We start from the raw sequence: 5,805 nt of genomic DNA on the forward strand, positions 1-5,805 counted from the left end.
TGTAGCCTAGGCGCAGGTCTGCTCAGCCCAGAAAGAGGAAAGTTGGGTGCTTCGCGCCTCAACTTTTCAGGGCCCGAGCCACGGCCCCAGGCAAGGAGAGAGCGCGCCCCTACATCCGATGGAGAGCCTGGCAGTGGTCACTCTTCCTGCACTTTGCGTTGGGAGTCTGCAGGCTGGCTGTTTCTTGCCCATGACCAGAGGAAAAACTTCCTTCCAAGCCCTGGATCTTGACCCTAATTTGCCCTGATACCTATCACCTTTCATTCACTCCTTCATTGTATCCAAACCTGGTGCTGTTAAAGGGGGAACTGAGTTCTCAAAACCCCCCCACCCCACCCCCCCCAGAGCTTATGGGCCCCTTGCTCTCTGGACACCCCCTTTCTGCCACCTCCGTGCTGTGTGAGGCAAAAAAAATCTGTCGAGGTAGCTATGGGAGACACATGTGAGAGCCCATCAGAGTTGTTATTATTATCTTCTGAAGCATGAAGGGTTAGGATTATTTTATGTTGTTGGTTGACACCTAATAATTAGCTAGTAACATCGCCATCACCACCACCACCACTCCCCGCCCAATGTAAACCTTTCCATATAACTGTGAGACAGGCCCTATTCTCCTCGCCCTAGTAACACATCGCACACCTGCGGCTCAGAGAGGCTCTCTGACTCGTTCAAGATCACACAGGTAGTAGTGATGGATCCTAGAGCTCATGGCTCCCATTTCCAAATCTTGTGCTGTTTCTACTCCATGTAATAACTATAGAAGGAAGAGGAGTCTGGTCCCCCTATTTCTTAATTGTCTTCCCTTTAAAACCTGGTGTGTGTGTGTGTGTGTGTGTAAGGTGTGATGGTGAAAATATTGAGTGTTGTGTAGAGGGCTGTGAACTTCAGTGCGTACTATTTGGCACGGTTTGTACAGGACCCGGTGTGCGCCCATGGGCGGCTTATGTGCCGATGTGGGAGGATAATGGAACATTTGTCCCTTGCTTGCAGAGCACAAAGCACTTTCACATGTCAGCCCTTGGTGGGCCAGCTTGGCCTCACTGGAAATTTCCCCTGCCATCAGAGTGCCGGGTGTCCTTAAAAGCTTTTAATCCAGGGCATGTTTCCCAAGCCCGGAGTTTGCAGCTGCTGGGGCTGGGGCTGGGGCCAGGGTTGGAGCTGCAGATGTGAAGCTTGCTGGCTCTTGGAGCTTTAAGTGGGAATTTTGCAAAGAAAAGCACCAGAGAGATGCGGAGACATGTAGGGCAGGGTGATTGGACTTTGTTCCCCTGAGGCTGACCTGTTGTTGTTATTATATAACAAGCATACAGAGTTTATCTTTGAACAAACTTCATGAAGATTTGTTTTCTTTAATCCTTCATCCGGGAGGGGTAAAGGGAGATCTGCTTGGACTGGTTTTCATTTTGATAGGTAAAATCAGTTACCTATCTACTTTCTTCTTCTTCTCCTCTTCTACCTCCTCCTCCTCTTTTTCTCTTCTTCCTCCTCCTCCTCTTCCTCTTCTTTTCTTCGAGTTCTGCCCTTTATAAAGAGAATACAGAGTTGCTCTGTACTTCTTGAAACAGAACAACTGGCTTCGGGTCTGATGCAGAGAAGAGAGAAGAGAGGATTGGGATTTGCCGGATAGGTTTTCAGACCAGTTGAAGTTGAAACCCTGATGCTGTGGGCTTATAAGGTGCTTCCTGGGGTGGGAGGGGGGGGGGTGAGCTTGTTTTTCTGAGTCTTGTTTTGAACACCTCTCATCCTGTCTCCAGACAGGGCCCCTGCTCTAGCAATAACAGGCGTGCCAAGAGCGGGGATGTGTGTGTGCGTGTGTGTGTTTTGACTATGGCCTGGGTTTCTTCGCAGCCCTGACTATCTGAGATCGTCCAAGATGACTGAAGTGATGATGAGCACCCCATCCATGGAAGAGATTGGACTCAGCCCCCGAAAGGATGGCCTTTCCTACCAGGTGAGTTGAGTCTTGAGAAACACCCCCCGCTGGTTCTTGAGAGGGCGCTGGCTTCTGCCCTCTCCAGGGCTGGAGGCAGCAGGAGCCTGTGCCAGTTGTCAGGACTTTGTGACCTCAGGAAAGTCGGTGAGTGCTAGCAAGCCTCAGTTTCCTTACCTGTAAAATGGGAGCAGCCCTGGTCTGTCTGTCCCTCCTTGGTTTGTGGCGAAGCGTCAACAAGATGTGACAAGGCATTCAGAGTCCCTTCCTGGAGTCAGTTCGTGTCCCATAAACGCTAGCTGTTTATCAATGAGGCACCATGGCTGCTGTGAATCACCCTGCCTGTTCTGGGGGAGGAAATGAATTACACGGGTAGCTTGGACCAGAGCTTCCCTTTCCGGCTACATACACCTTGGGCAGAACAAATATTGCCGTGAGGGACAGCCTATGGGCAAGGGTGGTCTGTTAGAGAAATGGCCGTGCCAAACACTGTTTTTTCTCTTCAGGCCAACCGTTGACCATTGCATTTCAGAGTTCAGGTTCAAACTACGTAAGAGTTGAAGGGCTGTGCTCCCAGCAGCGTTGCTCTCTTGGGATGGTAGGGAGCCATTGCTGGCCTCCAGCTCAGAGACCGTCCTGTCTGGCGAGTCCAGAATGCTACTGACCCAAAGACAGCCATGCATGAATGCAGTAGCACCTGGTGGGGGGGTGAGGGGGTGGGAGGGGGGAGGCTTTATTCTAGCTTCTCCTGGCCTTTGCATGCCACTTTCCCACCCTGCCACCGGGCCCTAGGGCGACATAAGCACCTCCTCCCTGCTTGCCGTGGATGGTGAGTGGTTTGGCTAGGAAAGTCCCCAGGTGGCTGTGAAGTCTGCGAGAGGGCTGAGCTTCATCAGGGAACTCTTATAGGGAGGCTGGCTTCTGTGTCGATTACTGGGGCTGGGCTGGGTCCTCTCGGCAGTTATCCGTTGAATGCCCATTGTGTGCCAAGCATCTGTCAAGGGTGAGCTCATGATCCAGTGGGAATTCTTGTCTCGCTGCACCCATGAAGAAAGAGGCCTGGGCCGAGTCGGAGATTCCCGTCTCCTCAACTCCCAACACGTGGCCTTAGGGTATATGGTGGGGGGGGGCAGGGGTGTCCTGTAACTTGAGGCTACTCTGACTACTCAGCTTTCCTTAGAATAGGTTCAGGGGCATTTGTTTTTTAGCAAACGAAACAGGTTGGAAGCCTACTGAGTGGGGTAAGGTGTGCTGGAGGCCAAGGTGGTAGCTGGGGTGGGGCAGGGGTGGGGGGTGTTTCAAAAGGGCAGAGATGAAGGCTCGGGGGTGTAACATAAACATGGCGGGGTGGTGGGAGCTTCTGCTACTAGGGAAGCTCAATAAGGTTCCTCTGCTTCGTGTCGGTATAGGTGGGTCGCTTTTGCTGCTTGGACCTGAGTCTTCATTCAGTTAGCTTGAAAGGGCTGTCTGGGTGAAAGAAGCCTTCTTTCCTGGGTTGGATTTATGCCTTCAGCCCCAGAGTGGGTCTGAGGCAGACAACGGAGGGCCCCACAGCCTGGTGGGAGGGGTAGATGTTCCCTGGCCCTCCGGCTGGGGTGTTTTTGGATACCAGTTTACAAGCCACTGAGTCAGACGGCACCTCTCTGTGGTTTCAGGTGAGGCTTTCTTTCAGTTCTGGGTTTCAGATTTCCATTGCAGAACCTTTCCAGATGTCTTCCGCCAGCCTTTTGTGTTCCCCATTCAAACATGCTCCAGGATAACAGGCCAGAGCCTGCAGGACCGTTTTCTTGACTTGTCCAGCCCGCTGGCTGGGTCTGAGGGGTAAGACAGGGTCCCAGGGTGGAGGGACCACAGCCCTGGATCAAAACGGCTGCCCTGGGGCTGAATGGCGGTAGCCAAAACACAACCACCGGGGGCTTCTGAGATGGCTCTGTGCTGCCTGAGGAGTGGACCTTTAAATTGTCACTTGTGGTGTTGACCTGTGGTCCCTTATGGATCTCACCAATTCCTTGGGAAATCTGCTCCCTGGGGCAGGGGCCTGGGGTTACCACCCAGAGAGTTCCAAAACACCTTCCTTGGAACGTCAAAGGACTGCTGTTTGGTGATGGTCCCAGGAAGGCCTCTTGGCTGCCTGGTGAAGAGCAAAGGAGAGGTGGTCATTTTTAACCAAGCGACATCGGTCGGGTGCTTATGGTGTGCATGGCACTTTGCTAGGTGCTGCAGGGTGGGCCCAGGGCTACGGTGGGAAAGGGGCATGACCTAAACAACTGTAACCCAAGGCAGCCAGGTAGAACGACACTAAAGCCACCATCCGCCCAGGGATGGGATGGCAGTGCTGACATGTGACGGATGGAATTGGAGAAGGCTTGGAAGAGGCAGGTCAGCCTGGGGCCTTGAAAAAGCAGGAAGCCTTTGAGAGGCCACCTCCCTCTCTCATGGAATCCAGTCACACCTCAAGAGAGACACCTTGGTGCCCTCTGTTGATGCCAGTCCATGGGGGTCTGACAGCCGGGGGTCTGGTGGGCCCACTCAAAGGGTGATTCAATAGATTCCCACCAGAGCTGTTGGGATTGGCTAGGGCTAGCAATGGGTGGCCAGCCACCTGACCTGTGTGCTCAGGCTCCGCCTCAGAGCTGGGGTGGCGTGATGGGGGGGTGGGGGCTTGCTAGCTCTGTTCTTGGCACTCCTGGGGAGGATAATACAAGTATGTGGCTTTTACTGAGACCTGCTTTTCCAAAGAACTGAACATGGGAAGGAGACATCCATTCCTGACTTGGCAGATGAAAGAGAATCTCAGACTTGTGATTGACCTTGAAACAAGGTCATAAAAATCAATAGGCATCTTGGGCTTTGTCAACCACCCCCAACCTTCCAGACCCACCAAGAATGAAGTGCCCCTGACTTCTCGGCACCAGGTATGCCCCTTTCTCCTCTCAATACCTATGTTACTTTGTATTTTCAACTGTTGCTGCCCTGGGCTTTAGGGGCTCCCCAGCCTGCCTTCATGGGTTTCAGAGACGGGAAATCTCCATGGGTGTGAAAAGCCTCCTCTTTCTCCTGTGGAATGTCTGGTGGTTTCAAACTCCAGACCTTGGCCATTAGCAGGCCAAAGCGTGCTCATTGCCCCCACGGCGCTTTGTGACTGGCCGTTTCTTTGAATTTGAGCCGTCTGACTCCACAGCTGGCCACGTCCACTTCTGTCTCAGATGCTGTAAAGGGCATCCTCCTCGGGCGTGTGTCTAAGACAGTGGTTCTCAACCTTCCTGATGCCGTGACCCTTTCATACAGTTCCTCATGCGGTGGTGACCCACAACCGTAACATTATTTTCATTGCTACTTCATCGCTGTCATTTCGCTACTGTTAAGAAGCGTCATGTAAATATATGATGTGCAGGATGAACTTTCACTGTTACAAATTGAACATAATTAAAGCATAGTGATGCACCACAAAAACAATATGTAATTATAGATTGTGAGATATTTATGTGTTTCCGGATGGTCTTCGGAGACCCCAGTGAAAGGGTCGTTCGATCCCCAAAGGGGTCGCAACCCACAGGTTGAGAGTTGCTGGTTTAGAGAGTACATTCAGTCAGTGAAATCCCCGTTCCTTTGGCATGAATGACTACAGCCCCCGGGGTCGGGGTGGGGGTCAGGGAGTAATCTGTTACTAGAAAGCCTGTGTGCTTCGTGGTGGCTGTGGAAGGCAGCTTGCCAGTGAGCCAGAGGTCTGGGGGGTGTCTTGATGGCTGGGGCTCCCTCTTCACACTGTGTCTGGGGGACTTCGGTTCTCTGGCCAGTGGGGCCAGGTATGTCAACTGCCCCATGCTGTCCTCCTTTCCAAGTCAGCCGTTGCCTCAGGCGCCTGCCCCTTTGCC

The 5,805-nt window shown here is 52.7% G+C and overlaps 1 long non-coding RNA gene across 1 annotated transcript; it reads left to right on the plus strand.

Annotated features, from left to right (window-relative positions):
* The first annotated feature begins 836 nt into the window (after positions 1-836).
* LOC123521336 lies at positions 837-1,970 on the plus strand. The gene is made up of 3 exons (XR_006679794.1): positions 837-1,410; positions 1,566-1,675; positions 1,849-1,970. It is a non-coding gene; the product is annotated as an uncharacterized LOC123521336 (long non-coding RNA).
* The last annotated feature ends 3,835 nt before the right edge of the window (positions 1,971-5,805 follow it).

The sequence above is a fragment of the Echinops telfairi genome, unplaced genomic scaffold, assembly GCF_000313985.2.
Source record: "Echinops telfairi isolate 266 unplaced genomic scaffold, ASM31398v2 ScPeMD7_10;HRSCAF=50, whole genome shotgun sequence".
NCBI classification, from domain to species: domain Eukaryota; kingdom Metazoa; phylum Chordata; class Mammalia; order Afrosoricida; family Tenrecidae; genus Echinops; species Echinops telfairi.